The 19,895-nt window shown below is 34.3% G+C and overlaps 1 pseudogene; it reads right to left on the minus strand.

Moving 5' to 3' along the window:
* Nucleotides 1–3,267: 3,267 nt before the first annotated feature.
* Nucleotides 3,268–3,434, minus strand: LOC123243546 (annotated as a pseudogene).
* Nucleotides 3,435–19,895: the final 16,461 nt, after the last annotated feature.

Here is a 19,895-nt window from a genome sequence, read left to right on the forward strand (position 1 = left end):
GAAAAAGAGAGAGAGAGAGAGAGAGAGAGAGAGAGAGAGAGAGAGAGAGAAAGAGAGAAAGAGAGAGAGAGAGAGAGAGAGAAACCATGTGGATATTTAGACTCGTGTGTTTGTGTTTTGTTTTACCTTTGTTTAAAGGACAGTACTACAACCAAAAAGTTTGGTTTTTGTCCCTCATTTCTGTCCTACCCGCCAAGTTCTCCTCGTAAAAGGTATGGCCCACAAAATTCCCAGTGTGACTAAACCAGACTAAAATGTAATTGGGGGGCAGCTAGGTGACTCACTGGATAGAGCACCAAGCCTGAGGTCAAGAACACCTAAGTTCGAATCTAGGATACTTCTAAGTGTGTGACCCTGAGCAAGTCACTTAACCCTATTTGCCTGGCCCTTGCCCTTCTGTCTTAGAGTTGTTATTAAGAAAGAAAGTAAGGATTTTTTAATGTAATTGGGAAATATTTAATTAGGTAAATAAAAGAGAATGCAACAAAGATATTGGGAATTTGTGGTTTTCTAAGTTGATATGCTGCCCACAAGAATCCATTTCTATTTGAGTTTGACACCATTGCCTTAGACACCCAAGTCCCTTCAGACCTCAGTAAATGAACAAGTCCCAACAAGCCACCACCACCCTAGCCATCCAATTTCTGCTGATTTGGTATCCTGAGGACTGTCATTACTGGGCAAACTTCCTGCCCTTCCCTATCACTCTCCACTCAATTGTAATTTGTCCCTCAGTCCCTTGTCTCCAGTGAACCAAAGTGTCACTAACCAGTGACACCCTACTAATGAATGGGCTAATAGGGAAGGGATCTAGCAGCAACTAGTTAATGAATGCATTTTATCTGTGGCTTCCAGAGCCCCACGACCTACTGTAGCACGCTTTTACTAATTTCAAAAGATCATAGATTTAGAGTTAGAAGTAAACATAGAGGGTTGATCCAACCTCTTCGTTTTACAGATAAGGAAATGGACAGAGAATCCATTCTGACTTTCCAGAGCCACTAGGGCAACGTGAGAGGTGAGTAATTTGGGGCAAGGAGGTAGTTTTCAGAACATCAGATCACACCTGGTAGGCTGCAACCTGTTACTACAGAGGAGAGAGAGCATATGCTATAGTAAGGAAAGTATCAGACTTGGAATTAGGAAAGGCTTGAATATAACACTATGTGAAGATGGACAAGACAATTAATCTCTTCAGTCTCACTTTCCTCACCTGAAAAATGAAAATAATTTTCTCTCAGAGGGTTGTTGTGAAAATCAAATTTGATAACGATCATAAAGTGCTTTGTCCAATGAGATGCCATCCTGTGGCGAGGGTAGCTAGGTAGTACAGTAAATAGAGCACTGGGCTTGGACCCGAGTTCCAATTTGACTTCAGATACTTACTAGCTGACTAACCCTGGGCAAGTTGTTAACCACGTTTGCCTCAGTTTCTTCATTTTCTCTAAAATGAGCTGAAGAAGGAAACGGCAAATCATTCCAATATCTTTGCCAAGAAAACCCCAAATGGGATCACGGTCTTGAAACAACTGAACCAAAAGTATGGAGAGAGTGCTGGACTTGGAAGGGGGGAGCCTTGACTTAAAAATCTGCCTCAGATTCTAGCTGTTCATCCACAGACAAGTAACTTAATAGCCAAATTTCCTCTCAACCTCTCTATCTATACGATGGTTATAATACAGCTATTCATGGAATTATTATGACAACCAATGAATGAACAAATTTTTTAAAAGGCTTTTATTAAAAAAGACTTATCTTAATGTGGGAAGCACTATGTTAAATTCTGGACATACAAATGCAAAAAGGAAGAGTTCTTATTCTCAGAGTTTACCTTCTAATAGGGGAAACAACGAACATGTAGGAGTGGTGGCCAGTAGGAGGTGGTAAGTAGCAGTTGGTTCATGGTTTCAGGGCTAGAGCAAGACAAGACAGGAATGAAATAACATGCAGAACCTAGAGACTATGGAAGAGAGAACCAGAGAAGAGGGAGTGAAGTTATTATTACCATCTGAAATGCTTACCATCAGTGATTATCCCATTCCATTCTATCCAATTTGGTTTTCATTTGCTAACAAGAAAATAAAGCTGACAAAATGGAAAGTCTTGCCCTGGTCCCCTGGATTTTCATCTTTTGTCCTTGCTTCCATTTAAGACTCTTTGGTAGACATTGAGTTGGAAAGACCCATGGGAGTTATTTAGCCAAATTCCCTCATTTCATAGATGAGGACAATGGAGGCCAAGAGAGATAGATTTAAATCAATTCTGTGTTTTTAAGTGCCTGCTGTGTTTAGAGCACTGCACTCACCACTTGGGGCACAAAGAAGAAAAAACATCAAACAGGAATTTCTGTGTACTATGTTAACTTGGAAAATAATTTTGAAGACAAATCTATCTTAAAATAAGAGGGATTTATTGGGAGAGGAAAGTTAAGCATGCATGTGTGACTAAGTCCCTCCCAGCAAGAGAAACTGCCCAATGAGGGATCTGTGAGCTGGGCTTTTAAAAAAGTTAAAATCACCAGTAGGAAGGAGATGAGGGGTTCTTGAGCAGTTAGTAAAGGTAGGGATGTCCAAGCAGGAGAAGGGATTATCATTCCTTAGGGTTCCTTCATTAGAATATCTGGTTAGTCATTGTCTGTTCAACTGATCTCATCAGGGTTGCCAGCAGTTCTGAGTTAGCAGGGATGTGATTAAAATTACTATACATTATAAATATTTTAAATATCCATGGTTAAGATTTATAAAAAATGGTCCCCCTGTTCGATTTGTTATTAAGACAATAAAAGAAATATATCATTTAAAGAAATTGTCTCTCTTTCTCCAAGAGCTTATCTTGAATGATAGCCTTATTATCAGCTGAACTACCAAAAGATTTCTAATTTTGTTCATTCAACCCTTCAGAATATTTGCTTTTTAGATCAGGAAGTATGTAAGGTATGTAAATAGGAGGTAGAGAGGATGTAAAGGAAAGATTCTTTATTCCTACAAGAATGTGTAAAATCTCAATCAGCTCTTCCTTTGCCAGCAGCTACTCTGCTTGGTTTTGATTCTACTGACATCATTAGCTCTAGCACCAGTATCCTCTGCCCCTTTTCAGCTTCCTTTTAGTATTGTCTTTTTTCATTAGATTATAAGCTCCTTGAGGGCAGGGATTGGCTTTCTTTTATTTATTTATATCCACAGCCCTTAGCACCCTGCCTGGCACATAGTAAGTATTTAATTAATGTTTATTATGTCATATAGAATTGAAAAGCATTTCATCTAATGCTCTACATTCAACAGTAGAAAAATTAAAAAGCACAATTCCTTTCTTTTCTTGCTTTTCCTCTATTTCCAATATTATTTCCCATTTGGTCAGAGTTTTCAGTTTTCTATTAGCAATAATCATGCCTCAGATAAACATCGTTGGCTGCAGTACTGCCACTGTGCAAAGCTATTTGGTCAGAGTTTTCACATGCTCATTATGCTCTTCACACAGAGGAATAGTCTGGTTTATTACCATTCCAACAACTAAGAGCAATCTATAGAAAATCTGTCCTCTACTGCAAGTCAGCTCTCACCATCACTTCTCTTTCACTTCAAAAAATAGGTGGAAATTATGGTCACCAGCATATGAGGTGGGTAATTGCCGGGAAATGTGTCAGATAATACTTGGCATGACATTAGCAATCCTAAGAATGAAAACATTAAGAACCTTTTTTGGAAACTAGGATAGAAAAGTAGACTAAAGACAGCATTGTTGGGGGCAGCTAGGTGGCTCAGTGAATTGAAAGTCAGGTCCAGAGATGAGGTCTGGGGTTCAAAATAGATCTCAGACATTTCCTAACTGTGTGACTCTGGGCAAGTCACTTACCTAACCCATTTATGTGAAGTTTTTGTTTTTGTTTTTGTTTTTTGGTGAAGAAAAGGCAGAATAAGTACTGTAAATGGTGATTTCATTGTTACAGGAAAATTCTGCAGAGGAAATGCCCTCTACTCACCTGCTCTACAATATTTAGCCTTAGAGCCTCTGGCATTGAAAAGGTTGATAATTTGCCCAAGGCCACTAGACTATTTCTAATCCTAAGAGACTTGAACATAACTGTCTTCTAGATTCCAAGTCAGACTCTGTACACTGGTTGTGTCTCATATTTATATTTACTAAGTGTTTAAGAAATTCTTATTGAATTAAACATAATGAAAAGAACATGTCTCTTAAAGTCATAAGATGATAATAATAATTTGGAAGCTGGGTGACTTAGTGGATAGAATGCTGGGTTTAGAGTCAGGAAGACTTGAATTCAGACACAAACTAGCTGTATGATCCCAGGAAAGTCACTCATCTCCATTTTCTCAATTATAAAATGGGAATTACAACAGAAGCTTCTCACAGAGTTGTTGGGAATATCAAAAGAGATCATGTATTTATAAATCAGTTAGCACACAGCCAGTGTGCTTTTTCCCTACCCCAAAAGATCTAAGACCAAATCAGGACTCTGTCACTTATTTATTACTTGTGTAAAATGGGCAAATTATTTCCCCTCCCTGTACAGATTTCCTCTTCTATGAGCTGAGTAGTTTAGATTTGATGATCTCTAATGTCATTTCCATCTCTAAATATCCTATGATCTTATGCTATATCATAGAGATAGAGGTTGCATTTCCTAGAACCATTACTCTTCTTCCTTAGTTATTTGAATGGCTTGAGTCAAACTTTTCAGCTAATCCATTCTCCCTGCAGAAGCATCACTAGTTTTGAAATGGCATCCAGAAATTATTTCCCTATTCTCGTTAATAGTTTGTAGAAAAAGCTAACAGTCTCTCACCGCTTGAAATCTTTTTCATTTAAACCAGAAAAAAGCTTTAAAGCTCATTGGGTTCATTGTCAAAAGGGCATTTCTCTTAGATTCAGTAACCCAATCAGTGTGCAATTTTAACTATATTGGACAGCTGAGTTTACTTTTATTTTATTGATGTATCTCAAATGTTACATTACTTGGACTTTCATTCTAGATTTCTCCACATTTAGGAATCAGAACCATGAGAGGATATTCCTATGGCGAAATAAAGTCAGATTTAGATAGATATTCTAAAGCTCTCAGCAGGTAAATGACATACCTAGACTTAAATATGTCAGAAGTGGGATTTGAACTCTTGTCTCCATGACTTTGAGGTCAGTTTTCTATCCCTCTCTACTGTGATGCCTCTTATGCCTATTTTTAAAGTCCAACTCAAGTGCTACTTCCTTCCTTGAGTTTTCCCTGATACCCTAACAGAAACTGGACTCCTCCTTCAAAAATCATCATCACCATCACTAAAATTTACAGAGCACTTTAAGGTTTGCAAAGTCTATCTCATTTACAAATATTATAAATGTTATCTCATTTGATCCTCACAACATCCTTGGAGGGGGGAGATGAGAAAATTGAGGCAGTTAGTGACTTGCCCAAGGTAACAAAGCTAGGAAGTATCAGAAGTTGCATTTGACCTCAAGACTTCCTGACTCCTAGCACTCTATCCATTGCATAGGAATGTTCTGTTTAGATCTCTTTTATGTCCCAATTTTATTCTATTTTCTATTATATTTATTTCTCTATCCTATATTCCTACATCCTTTCCCAGTACTAAATAGTAAGTTCTTTGAGAGCATTGGCAATTATTTTTCATTTTTACATCCTCAACACCTTGAACAGGGCTTTATACATAAATTTTTATTGAATTGCATGTGAATTAAATATCTGCAGAACCTCCAACCCAGTCCAATCCCAGGAGACTCACCACAATAAGTAGCCATAAAATAGTAGGAGTTACAGATTCATGTATCTTATTCTGCCAACATGGCAGGTGAGATTCCTAAAGAGCAGAAGTCACAGAAGTCAGGGGATGTGACCTGTGGAGACTAATGGCCAATTGAGGGATTCAGAAGGAAGGCTTAGACTGAATTTGGGCTTATGAAAGGATCTCTCTTTCCCAGCCATCTGGCTTATCTATATAAGGTATCTCTGGCAAGCAGCATGGTGGAGACCATGCTAGACTGGAATGTAGAACCTGATAGAGCAGAATTAACTCAGTTGAGGATTTACTTTAAGTTAGAAAGGCTGGAAATCTTATTTCTATCTTCCTTTCTCTTTACTAATAAATACTTATAAATTTAGTATAAAGTCTCTAAAACTAATTTTTACTCATAGCAATTGAATTAAACATTTTCTGTCCTGTGAACACACTATGGCTCATAATTCTGCTTAAGTTCAGGAGCCATTATGTAAAACTACCATCTTGAAACTTAGCCAATCACTTTCAGAGAAAAACAAAAAAACTAAGACATATGAATTAGCTAATCACCTCTATAAAACATGGCTATCATTTCTAATTCTTTTCAATAAATTCCAAATGCTGTCTCCCTCTAAATGATCTTTTACTTTAGCACTTTGGTGTCTGATCAAATCCATTACATAAAATGACATTTACTCATAGCTTCCCCTTAACTTTATTCTCACCCAAAGGGGCCACTCTAATATAACAGCCTCATATTGACTTTATCTATCAGAAGAATTTTCTCCTTATAACTAATTTCACAACCTCATCCCTCAAAGCTACCAACCAGATTCATTCCTCCAACCCAAACTCAAAGCACCCAATTCAATTAATCTCATGACTGGCACACCCTTACCTCTGGTGCTCCTTCTTACATACTCTATTCCACATGCATAGCCGCTCTGAATCTATCTTTCTTGATTCCCTAGAGATGGGACATCCTAGTGGGATGGTCATCACATAATTCATGTTTATGCTTATAGAATTTCCCTTCTATAAGCATAAACACAATTAATATGGGGAATCTTTCTGTGACATTTTAACCTTTCCTTCCATAACAAAGAATTTGTTCCAAAGATTCTATTAATCCAGTAAATTAGGTCCCTATGCTACTTTAAAGTCTGAGACAAGAAAAATAAAATGTTGTTGCAAAAAAAGTATACTCTTCCCTAAAGAGGTAATGTTGCTGTGGTTAAAATAATCTTGAGATTGATTTGAGAGTAAGAATATTAGTTTATTGACTAGGCCAATATCATAACCAATAAGGGACATGGCCTTCTAAGTGACTCAAGACATTGATGGACCTGGATCAGGAACCCAAATACACTTTGTTGAGCTCATTATTCAGCTCTTCCCTTGGACATCCCAAGATCTCTCTAACTGGTAAATTGAAACTTGGGAGGCAGTCCATCAAACTCTCAAACCTTCCCCATCCCCATGTTATTGAGCTTATGTCCCCTCCATTTACTAACCAAATTCTGCTAAAAGGAAGACATTCTTTGTGATCCCTATGGACAAAGAAAATGCAAAAAGCAGCAGACTGGATTGAATATCTGACCCCAGAAATCAGATGCAGAAACACACAATAATTCTAATTTACAGGAATAGATAGAAATAAATCTAATTTACAGAGCCCTGATATAAGAATTAATATAGCATATTAAAAATAAATTCTCACAATTCCCTCTCTGCTTCTTGTGAAACTGGGCTTCATTTTTCCCAATGAAGCACCCCAAATATGATGACTATACATTTCATGGAGTGCCTAACTATAATGCTTGGGCATTTCATAATATGAAGCTCAAAAAATTGATAGAGGCATTGAAAAGTAGCCATTAGGGGACACTCTGCTTTTTTTGAAAAAGGGTCTTACAAATAAAATAACAGTGCATGGCAGAAACATAAAAGGAGGAGGTGATCTTACCCACACTGTTCAATCCATTATGTCAAAGGTTCCAACGTCTTTTCTAGGGACATCTTCTGCTATCATCTTCTTAGGCCATCTGGATATGTTAGTCCTCAGAGCAGTTTCTTTTGCAGTGGTATTTTCTCTTGATTCAGGTAAATGATAGCATCTTTCTCTAAAATTATTTGAAAAATAGATCTTAATACAATTTAACACAGCTATAAGAATTTGCATTATGAATCATTGTCATGAGCTAACTCAAACCTTAGGATTATAATTTTATTAACATAAAGGATATCCAATTATGGATCTCTACACTAAAGAATTTACATTTCCAATTTTTTTTACTGTTGTTTATATCTATCTGAACCAGGCACTTGCTTGGGAAACTGCCAATAGCAAAATGAAAGCAAATTTAAAAGAATCTGTAAGGTTTTAATTAGCTTTTCTAGTAAAAAAATTTTATATATGCCCAATTTCTTCAGTTTGTAAAATGTAAATTGTAAAATGTAATTTGTAAAATGTAAAATGTAAAATGCCTTAGAAACAAGTTTGAAATATATAATCATCTGATCTTTTCTACTTTCTTCAAAAAATCTTTTCAGTTATTATCTCATCACTTCCATTATTTATTCTTGAGATTATTTATTTGTTATTATTTATTATTCACTTTAGTCTTCTCAAAATGTCTCAGTCCTCAAATAGGAGGATGATATTCTGCTGAGGATCTCATCATTTATAAAAACCATAGATGACTTGTGGCTTCTATGCCTAAAGAATATGGTGGAAAGTAGATAGAATAAAGGAGGACTCTAGAAGTGAATGGATTGCTCTATAAATTATGGACAGATAATTATATGCTGTTATATCCTTCAGAGCAGGGAACTAGAAGGGAGATTGAAATTTTTGCTATAATATTTCAGAGACTCAGGAACTCCGTGGTGAGGGCACTGTACAAGAAGATATCACAAACCCTATTTCCTCCATCTTTCAAACTTTTGGGTTTCTACAGCTGAAAAAAATTAATTACTTGTAGACTAGAGACTAGTACGCTTATGGTAAAGTCTTTTGAACTTAGTTATGTTAGTTCTTGGAGAACAGACCACGTCTGTGTCTATCCTCAAAAATTTTTCCCACTTGCTAGAATTGGTAGATTCTTATGTAATACAGAGTCACTTCAATGACAAGATGTAGTTTTGGAACAGGATGTTAGCAGATATCCTTATACACAATACACAAATGCAAACTCACTCATTCATAAATTATATAAAAGAGATGTGAATTACAATAAATCATGGGATCCTTCAGCTTCATGAACTACCTTTCTCTTCCTGAGAAGAGAAACAAATTACCAATAATGTAGGGTTATTAGAAGAGTGTATGCAATGACAAAGCAGCAAATGAGCAATTTCTCAACCAAACTTAATTAAGTCCCCTCCCCCTCAGTGTCAGATTCACTATCTTAGCAGAATTTTTCTCTACATGCTTCTAGAGAAATAGTTCTTCCACTCAAAAATTCAGTCAGTTTTAAAGGAATAATCTTTGAGAGTTATCATTTTTAAGATAACAGAAAGAGAAATACTTTCTAAAGTGATCTATATGTTCAGAATATTTTTAAAAGATGAAAAGGTATGCAAATGGACCTTACTATGATCATATTGTGATAAATAGTACAAAGACAGACCTTTCATATGTATTCAGACCTATACATATAATTAGAATCAAAAGGTTTTGCTGTCCTTATTAGAATGTTCTAAAAATGTCTAGGTGTTGCTTGTGTCTAACTATGAAGAAATAAAAATTTATTGCTTTGCAGTAAGAAAAAACAACTAGTTTTAACACTAGCCCCATTTGCAATGAGGTCATCACCTTCTAAATGCTCGTGGTATTTTCATTTGTGTAATAGCTAAAGCCAAGGGTGGTACTTGGCTATTTCTGGCGTCTTGCCATGACAAAAGTTGGAACCATGGCAACCACACATCACGTGGTAAGTATTTTTCTGAATATCTAAGCTACAATGCTATCAGAAAAGCCATGAACCCCTCCCCCACTTAAAAATATCCTTTTACCAAAGGTTTTTTTTTCTCCTCAAAATGATCATTCCTAGTCAAGTAGAACCCTATTCCTGGCCTTTAATGTAATGCTTCTTATGACTGTCTCCTATTTTTTAAATGGGAATGGGAGATCACAACTAAATAATAAACCTTTAAAGGATAACTGGGATGGAAATAAAGAATCGATCCTTTTCTGAGCCACTACGTATTGAAAATTCAAAACAAAACCCATTTCCTATTCATGTAAATTAGCAAGCAAAGATTCTATGAGTTCATGGACAAAGGAAATTCCTGATGTGAAAACTCCATCCATCGACACAGAAATCACAAATTATCTATGATTTATCAACATGTTCATTATCACATAGCTAGTGCCAAAAATACCATTTGAACCCATGTCTTTCTGACTCTTAGTCCATCACTCTATTAGGCCAGTGGTGTTAAACTCAAATAGAAATGGGGTCATTCAATCATACATAAGGATCCATGTGGTTTACATATTTAATTAGTTTTGAAATATAATGCCATATTCATTTTACTTTATTTTTATATTTTAAATGTTAGATATCTCACAATTACATTTTAAGCTGGTTTGGGCCACATCAAGGAGTGTTGTTGATCTGATGGCAGTGCCTTTGAGATTTCTTTATTAAATTGTATCCAGTTGTATGCAAAGGTATGCAAAAAGGTATAAAAGATGAAAATGAATTACTTATGCACTGAATTTGGTATTTTAAGAGGTCTCCATAACAAAAACACAAAGGTAAATGCCAGAAGTCTGTGTTTATTACTCATCCATATATTCAGAATATGACTAAGGAATATGTAAAAGTCACCACAGCTGCTCTCTAATATCTTGCAGACTGTAGGAATTAGATAATAGCCAATATTTTAATAGCATTTTACCACTTACAAAGCAATTCTCATATTCAATCACATCTGAACCTCACAATAACCCTGTGAGGTAAATGCTATTGTCCCCATTTTAAAAATGAAACAACTGAGGATGAGAGTGTAAAGTGACTTTCTCATAGTCACATAACTTAAATATGTGAGTCAGAATTCTAACTCAGGTCTTTCTCCAAATCTAACAAAATTTTGAACTGTGTCAAATAGTTGCCTAACAAAAATCTTTCATTCAAAAAATAAATTTATGGAATACCTTCATAAGAAAGGCATGTTAGTAGTGGATAGAGTTCTAGCCTTGGAATGATCAAGAATTGGTTTCAAATATTTCTATTGATACTTATCAGCTGTGTGAGCATAAACAGGTCCTTTAACCTCTGTGTGTCTCAAGCTCCCCACTAAGTGACTTATCTGTGTACTACTCATGAATCAATTTCAGCCTAGATGAGGGGAACTAGTTCCCATATGGAAGGGGTTCTTAACATTTTTTGTGTTATGAGCTCCTTTTGGCCATCTTGTGATGCCTCTGGACTCCTTCTCAGAATAATGTTCTTAATGCACACAAAAAATACAGAGGATTAAAAAGGAAATCAATTATATTAAAATACAATTATCAAAAAAAGCAATAAGTTTTTGGAACTCAGGACAAGAACCCACACTTTATAGGGAGGTCTTTGTGAAAATATTACCCATGCCTACATATTTGTATTTATTAATTACCTAATTATTTGTTATGACCTCATCACTCAATTTTCTCAAAAATTATAAATGTTCAATTCTTTTTAAGTTGTTCTTTTTAAAAAATATAAACAATATTTCTCAATATGTCCCTATTTCCACCCCTTCCAGGAGAGACATACCGTTAAAACAAAGAATATAGCAGAGGGGGAAAAATAGTTAATCAGAATTAACTGACATATCAAACAAATATGACATCATAAGTAGTATTCCTCACCTATAGTTCCCCACCTCTAAAAATAAAGGAGAGAGATATATTATTATATATTTTTTGGGAGCCAAGCTTGGTCAATTCAACTAGGACCTGATTAATGTAACTAACAAATCCCATGAAGTATTTACATGTATTTGAATTCAAACTACTCAAAGTTAAAATTATGTAAAATATGGTAATTGGTTCCAGCCCAATGGAAATATACAGAGTAAATTGAAATAATGGAACCTAGACTGGATTCATTAATCACACTAATCAGGACATAACTGTATAATTTCATAGCATTCAGTTTCCACCTTTTGGGTTATTGCTACTGGGCTGTATGTTTTCATTGTTTTAATCATTGAGTATATTGTTTACTTAGTCTACTTAATACATATTTTATCAATAATTTATCTTTCCTTGCTTATTGTATTCATTCTTTCTTAAAAGCAGAATAATATTCCATTACATTCATGAACTAAAGCTTTAGGAGCTCCCTAATCTTTCGACATCTACTTTATTTCTTGTTCTTTGTTACTATTAAAATTTCTTCTCAACTATTTTGGTCCATAATTGATATCATTGTGGCATGTGCCTATGAGTAGAATATCTAAGTCAAATAGTGTGGAAATTTTAATTACTTTCTTAGCTTAATTTCAAATGGCTTTCCATAATAGATAAATTCATAGCTCTAAGAACACTTCACTAATGTTCCTTTCTTTCCATATCCCCTCCAACATAGACTATTCACAACCTTATCCATTTTATGGATATGAAGAAAAATGTCAAAATTGTTTCAATATACATGTCTTTTATTAGTGATATGGAGAAATTACCATATAGTTGTTAAAAGGCTATAATTCTTTTGAGAATTCATTGTACATATCCTTCTACCATTCAACCACTGGGGAATGGTAATAAGTCTCCAAGGATAGAGTGAGATTCCAAGGTAAAAGAGTTTCTATAGTAGGGTAAAAAAAAGTACTGTGGAGAATCAAGATTACAGTCTTTAGAGTTGTGTACAGGCATACTTCATTTTATTGTACTTCGTTTTATTACACTTCACAGATATTACTTTTTTTTTATAAATTGAAGATTTGTGGCAACCCTTCATCAAGCAAGTGTATCATTGTCATTTTTCCAACAGCATGTGCTCACATAATTCTGGGTCACATTTTGATAATTCTCACAATAATTCTAACTTTCTCGCTATTTTTATGTCTTTTATGGTGATCTGTGATCAAGGATTTTTGATGTTACTATTGTAATTGTTTTGGGGTGCCACCAACCATACCCAAATAAGGTGGTGAACTTAATTGATAAATGCTGTGTGTGTTCTAACTGACCAATCATTTCTCCAACTCTCTCCCTCTCCTTAAGACCTACCTATTCCCTGAGATATAACAATATTGAAGTTGAGCAAATTAATAACCCTACAATGGTTACTAAGTGTTCAAGAGAGAAGAGGTGATCCATATGTCAAATTTCATTGTTGACTTATTTTAAGAAATTTCCACAGCCACCTTAGCCTTCAGCAATCACCACTTTGACCAGTAAAGTAAACATTAAGACATGGCCCTCTACCAGCTAAAAAAGTACTAAAGGCTCAATGATAGTAATTTTTAGCAATAAAGTATTTTAATTAAGTTATATATATATATATATATATAAATGGGTTTCTCTAGACATAATACTGTTGCACACCTATTAGACTACAGGTATAGTATAAACCTAACTTTTTATATGCACTGGGAAACAAAAAAATTTGCCCATTTCTCTTTATTTTTATATTTATTTTACATATATAAGGTAAGCTATGATATTGAAATTCACAGATATTTTGTTGCATATATTCCTTTTTTATTCTTTTTTAGGACAGTGGGCTCTCTGGAAGAGAGGAAAGGAATAAAGTAAAAATTTTAGGTGATGTAAAAAACAATAAAAATATTTTAGCACATATCTTATTATAAGATTAATAGTATTTTTCTCACATCAACCCTTTGAAGTAGACATTACAAATGTTATTATTCCCATTTTATAATTCAGGAAATGGGGATCAGAAAGATAATGGAATACAAGATTGCAGAGCTAATAAACATGGGAGCTGCTATCTCCCAGACACATTTGAACAGGAGAGACACATATTCCCAGACACATTTGAATAGGAGAGAAATATGAAATTAGACACAATCAATCAATGCCAAAATTCAGAACTTCCAAACAGAAGAAAAAAATACTATTAGCAGTCAAAAAGAAAAAATCAATATCAAATAAGCACAATCTTAATAACACAAAATTTATCAGCTATTACATTAAATAAGCTAGAACATGAAATATTCCAAAAGATAAAACAATTCTATAAGTCAGAATAGCATACCTAGCAAAATTGAATATAAAATTATAAGAGGTCAGAGTGTACTTTCAGTAAAATAGAGGATTTTCAATTACAAATATGGAAGTCAAGAGAAAAATAAAAAAGATAAACACAGTGAACAATAAAAAGAATATTTAAAAGGATGAATTATTTATATACTAATGCAGAGGAAATGTTAAAAGGTTTCTTTAAAAAAAACTGTGGTCAGAAGGGGTCATTGAGTTAGTCCATTGAGAAAATAGACCTATAAAATAGCTTTTTAGAAACTTTTAAGTTGTTATATGAAAAAAGAAAATAGAAGGGAAAGGGGAGAAAAGATATAGTAACAAGTTACAAAATCAGGTTGCATGGTAATTAAAACTATATTCATAGGGGCAGCTGGGTAGCTCAGTGGAGTGAGAGTCAGGCCTAGAGACAGGAGGTCCTAGGTTCAAACCCGGCCTCAGCCACTTCCCAGCTGTGTGACCCTGGGCAAGTCACTTGACCCCCATTGCCCACCCTTACCAATCTTCCACCTATGAGACAATACACCGAAGTACAAGGGTTTAAAAAAAATTTAAAAAAAAACAACTATATTCATATATGGAATGAGTAGAGGGAATGGGTATCACATGACTTTCATTTTTTGTCTAAACTGATCAAAAAGTAGCAGAACACTATTTTGTATTGCCATATTTCAACTCAATAGAGTGATCTATCTTTTTTTCTATGTCTACATATTTATATATTCTATCTAATCTATATAGGGAAAGTTAGTTATTTTCAGTCTTTTTAAGTTTCTTTCTGATAAAGATATAGAATAGAAAGAAAAGAAAGGGAAACATAAGAGAGTATATTCATGGAGAGATTGGTCATAAGCAAAATAAATGTAGAGGGGTGATATAAATAGAGGATAAAGAAGAATACGTTAAAAGGAAAAAAAAGAAATGGTAATAATTTGAAATAAAGAGGAAGAGGGGTGATTAGAGATAAAAACATAATAGAATAGAATGGAGAGAAATAAAAAATTATCTAGCTTTATAGTGGATGTAAATGTGATGAACTTACCCATAAAATAAAAGCATTTAGCAGAACAGATTAGAAAGCAAAATCCAACAATATCATTTAGAAGAAACAAACTTGAAACATAAAGATTCACCGAGAGTTAAATTAAAAGACTGAAGCAAAATCCATCATTATGTTTCAGGTGAACACAAAAAAGTAAGGGTAACAATTATGATTTCAGGCAAGGCACAAAAAAATAAACTTAATTTAAAGAGATAGAGAGGAGAAACTACATTTTTCTGAAAGGTAATGTATAATAAATTGATTTTTATACAACATGTGTGTAATCAATGGCATAGTTTTTAAATACTTAAATGTATTAATAAATTAGAAGGAGAAATAGACAACAATCTATAATAGAATGCTGCCCCAATCTAACTCTATCAGCTCCAGATAATCATAAAAAAATTGAGGAAGAAGTTAAAGAACTGATTAAAATCTTATAGTAATTAAATGTTATATCTCTGGCAATTATTGAAAAGAAATAGGCATCCATATAACACTCAGCTACCTTTACACAAATTGGCCATCTCCAAGGACATGAAAACATAAATGAATGCCCCAAATCAGAAATATTACACATATCACTTGCTAATTACAGTTAATTAAAATTATATTAAGGGACCACTGAAAAAAAGAAACTAAATAATAATCCTAAAAATTATTGTGCTCAAGATAATAGAAATGATAGAAAATTTCAATAAACCTAATGACAACAATGAAATAACATTCCAAAATGTTGATGATACATGCAAACCTGTCCTCATGTAAAAGTTATAACTTTAAACACTCCTGTTAACAAAAAAAAAGGAAGAACAGCTCAATGAATATAGAATTCAACACCAAATACTATAAAGCAAATATATTAAAAACTTAAGTACCAAAATATAAATCCTGAAAAAAAGAGATGAAATAAACAATGTTGAAAACCAAAAAATAGAATTCTCATATAAAAGTAGGAGCTGTTTAAAGTAATAAGAAACAGACAAATGATTAGACAATTTGATTAAAAGAGGAGAAAAACCATATTTTCCAGTTTCAAAGGTGAAAAGAAATACAGCAAATGAAGATAAAATAATGAATATTGTTGGAAGTCATTTTGCCTGACTATATGAAAATAAAGCCAATAACGGAAATGAAATAAATTAATATTTGCATGAAAATAAATCTAAAATAACAAAGTAATAAACAGAGAATTTAAGCAGCCCGATTTCAGAGGAAATTTTTTTTAAATTAAATAAACATAAATGAATTGTCATGGATAAAAAACACCAGAACCAGATGGCTTCATAAGCAGATTTTATCAAATATTCAAAAAACAATTCATTATAACATTATAGAAATAATTTGCAAAAATAGCCAACAGAAAGATCCTACAAAATTTACTTTATAATACAGGAATGGTCTTAATACATAAACCAGGGAGCTGGCACTGGTGTCCTGATTGTTCCACAATCAAAACATTCTATCTCTTCTATATATCACCAACAAAACTCAACAAAAAGGAACAGAAAGAAAAAAAGCCATTTCAAAAAACTATAGACAACATAAAATAATGGGGAATCCACTTTCCAAGGTAGACCCAGAAACTACATGAGCACAATAAGAAATACTTTTCAAAGAAAGACAGACCTAAACAATTGAAAAAATATTAATTGTTCATAGGTAGTCCAAGTCAATATAAAAATGACAATTCTACCTAAATGATTTATTTTATGCCATACCAAACAAGTTTCTAAAAATTTTGTAAAGCTAAGAAAAAAATAAAACTTATCTGGAAAAGTAAAAGTTAAAGAATATCAAGGGAATCAATGAAAAAAAAAGTTAAGGGTACTGACCCAGCAATACTATGCCCAAAGGGCTATAAAACTCTTCAGGTCCTTTGATCCAATAATTCCACTAAAATATGTGTGTTCCAAAGAGATCAAAGAAAAAGGGAAAGAACCTACATGTACAGAAGTATTTATGGCAGCTCTTTTAATAGATGCAAAAATTTAGAAATTGAGGGGATACCTATAAATTGGGGAATGGTTGAACAAGTTGTGGCATATGATTATGATGAAATTTTTGTTGTTCAATTGTTCATTCTCTTCTGATTCTTATTGACCCTGTGGATCATAATTATCCCTGGGGTATTCTTGGCAAAGATACTGAAGCGGTTTGCCATTTTCTTCTCCAGTGGTTCCAGTGAATCTTTTTTTCATATAGTCAGAAGTAAGTGACTTGCCCAGAATCACATAGTTAGGAAGTGTCTGAGGCCAAATCTGGAGTCATGTCTTCTTGACTCTATCCACTAAGCCACCTAGCTGTCTCCATCATGATGGAATATACTGTTGTGTTATAAGAATGCTGAGGGATGGTCTCAGAACCCCTGGGAATACTTATATGAATTGATACAAAGTGAAGCAAGTAGAACCAGTCAAACTTTTTATATATTAGCAGCAATATGTTTAACTAAGATCAACTGTGAAAGGCTTAGTTTCTTTCATCAATACAATAATCCACATTCCAAAGGACTCATGATGAAAAATGCCATTCACATCCAGAGAGACAATTGATGAATTCAGAGTGCAGATTGAGGAATACTTTTTTTCACTTATTTATTTGTCTTGCCTTATTATTTTGCAACATGGCTAATATAGAAATATGTTTTGCATGCTTTCACATGCATAATTGAGGTTATATTGCTCACCTCATTTGATCTCATAACAACCCTGAGGAAAGTGCTACAAGTACCACCATTTTATAAATAAGAAAATTGAGGCTCAGAGAGCCTAAAGTCATACAACTACTAAGTATGGGGGATAGGATTCTGAGCATAAGAAAACATAATATATTTTTATTAGTTCATTTATGCCTTGTTCAATTTCTTCCTCTAAAAGTGGGCTGCTTAAACTCTCTATTTCTACTTCTGTAAATTTAGATTTTATGTTTTCTGAATGAAGAAAAAGGGAGAGCCTAGAATTACTGAGTGAATTTGGAATTTGATTTTTTAAAATAAATGTTAAAATAAATAATAAATGTATTGTTATAAAAAGTAGGTAATCTGTGTGGGTCAATGAAGGCAATTTGGGTGTGAGGAAGGATAAAGGGGATATTAGGTGATTATAAGGTAATTGGAGGAGGAATGAAGATATGGGAAGGTATATAGGAGATAAAGGAAATGGGGTATGTAGGAGAGGGCAGCTCAAATAGGTTTATTCCCAGAGGCTTGAGACAGAGGATACAGGGAGGAAACTAGGGCCAGTAACAAATATTTAGGTTTTGGCTGGAAGGTTTCTTTTGTTAGTTTCTAAAGTCTCTTGAGGGAGGAGTCTAGAGGGCCCCTCCCTGCCAGTCAAACTGATGGCTGGAGGAAGTCTTGGGTAGGTACTTCCTGCCAAGATGGATGCCCCCAGTTTTCAAGAAATAAAAAGAAAATGATTCCTTCCCTCTTTAGCCCTTGCCTCAATTTTTGATACAATGATTCACCAGAGGTTTTGAGTAGACAACAAGGGGATTTATTAATCTCAGGTTAGTCAGAGGGAAGAGGTTCAGGATTTCTAACTGCTGCTAGGGAGAGGAGTGATGGTGGGAGATGGGTCATGGAGGGGTTTAGACTGAGAGAGTGTGCTCTCCCAGTTGGGAGATTTGACTGCCTTTTAAGTAACGTCCTTATTAAATCACTAGAACTAGAGTTAACTTATTTGAGGGTACTCTACTTATCTATAGAAACTAAAACCCACAATGTTCAATCACCAAGCCCTCCCTTCCACCCAGGGCCCAAAGGAAATTCAGGGGAAGGGAAGGGAATGCAGATGGAGAGATCAGGGAGAGGTCCAGAGAAATGACATAGGTTTAAATTTCCCCAAGACAAGATAAGCACAGGCCAAGGCTGAAGCAAAGCTAATAGGCTGAGCCAAAGCAAAAGCCTCCAGCCACAGCAAAAGCCAGAAGGCAAAAGCCTCATCAGTTGGAACTTCACCTCTATTTATAGTTTCAAGTTCCAACTGACTTTCTGAAGATTCTAAGACTTCTAACTGACTTTTTGTGACTGTTAGAAATTACAGAAGCAAAAAGTTTCTGTTAGCCACTTTGCATTACCATATTTTCAAAAATCACTTCATCTCTCAGCTCTGGGCATTTTCTCTGCCTATCCTTTAAAAAAAAACATTCTCCCTCCTGCATTTTGACTACTGATCTCTCTGGATTCTTTTAAGTTCTAATTAAAATCCCATCTTCTATAGGAAGGCTTTCCTTCTCTTAGTTCTATTGTCTTCTTTCTTTTGGTTATTTTCTGTTTATCTTGTAAAACATTTCCTTTATATATAATTTGTTTTCATTAGATTGTAAGCACCCAGAATTTATAGGGACTGTATTTTGTTACCTTGTATCTTCAGGACTTAGCTCAATACCTGAAATGTAATAGACATTTAATAAATATTGATTGAGCTATGAAGGAACTACTAGACAAAAAAGGATTAAAGATTAGGGAGAAAGGGGATGTCTGTGAATAATCTGTATGAAGAAATTGGAACAACAAAAGAGACGGCTTTGGTACAGATAATGGCCACCTCTTGTTCAAAGACTGGAGTTGAGGAGAGAATAAAGATGATGTTGAGTAGTTTTGAAATACAGAAAAGAAGAGAAGAGAGAAACCATGGCAAAGAGCTTTTATTTTCTTGGCAAACTATGAAATCATATCCTCTGCTAAGAAACTGGGGTAAAGGGTGCTGGAGCAAGTTTGAGGAAAGTAGAAAAGATTTCAGCGAGTAGCTATGCGGAATGTGATTGACTAGAGAGGAATAAAAAAGATTGCTTGATAAAAAGAATAAGTAATCAATTACCTTATCAATAATTCAGAGAATGTTATTCTTTTAATGAAGGCACAAAAATAAAAGTTAAA

Source organism: Gracilinanus agilis, chromosome 3 (genome assembly GCF_016433145.1).
Source record: "Gracilinanus agilis isolate LMUSP501 chromosome 3, AgileGrace, whole genome shotgun sequence".
Taxonomy (NCBI): domain Eukaryota; kingdom Metazoa; phylum Chordata; class Mammalia; order Didelphimorphia; family Didelphidae; genus Gracilinanus; species Gracilinanus agilis.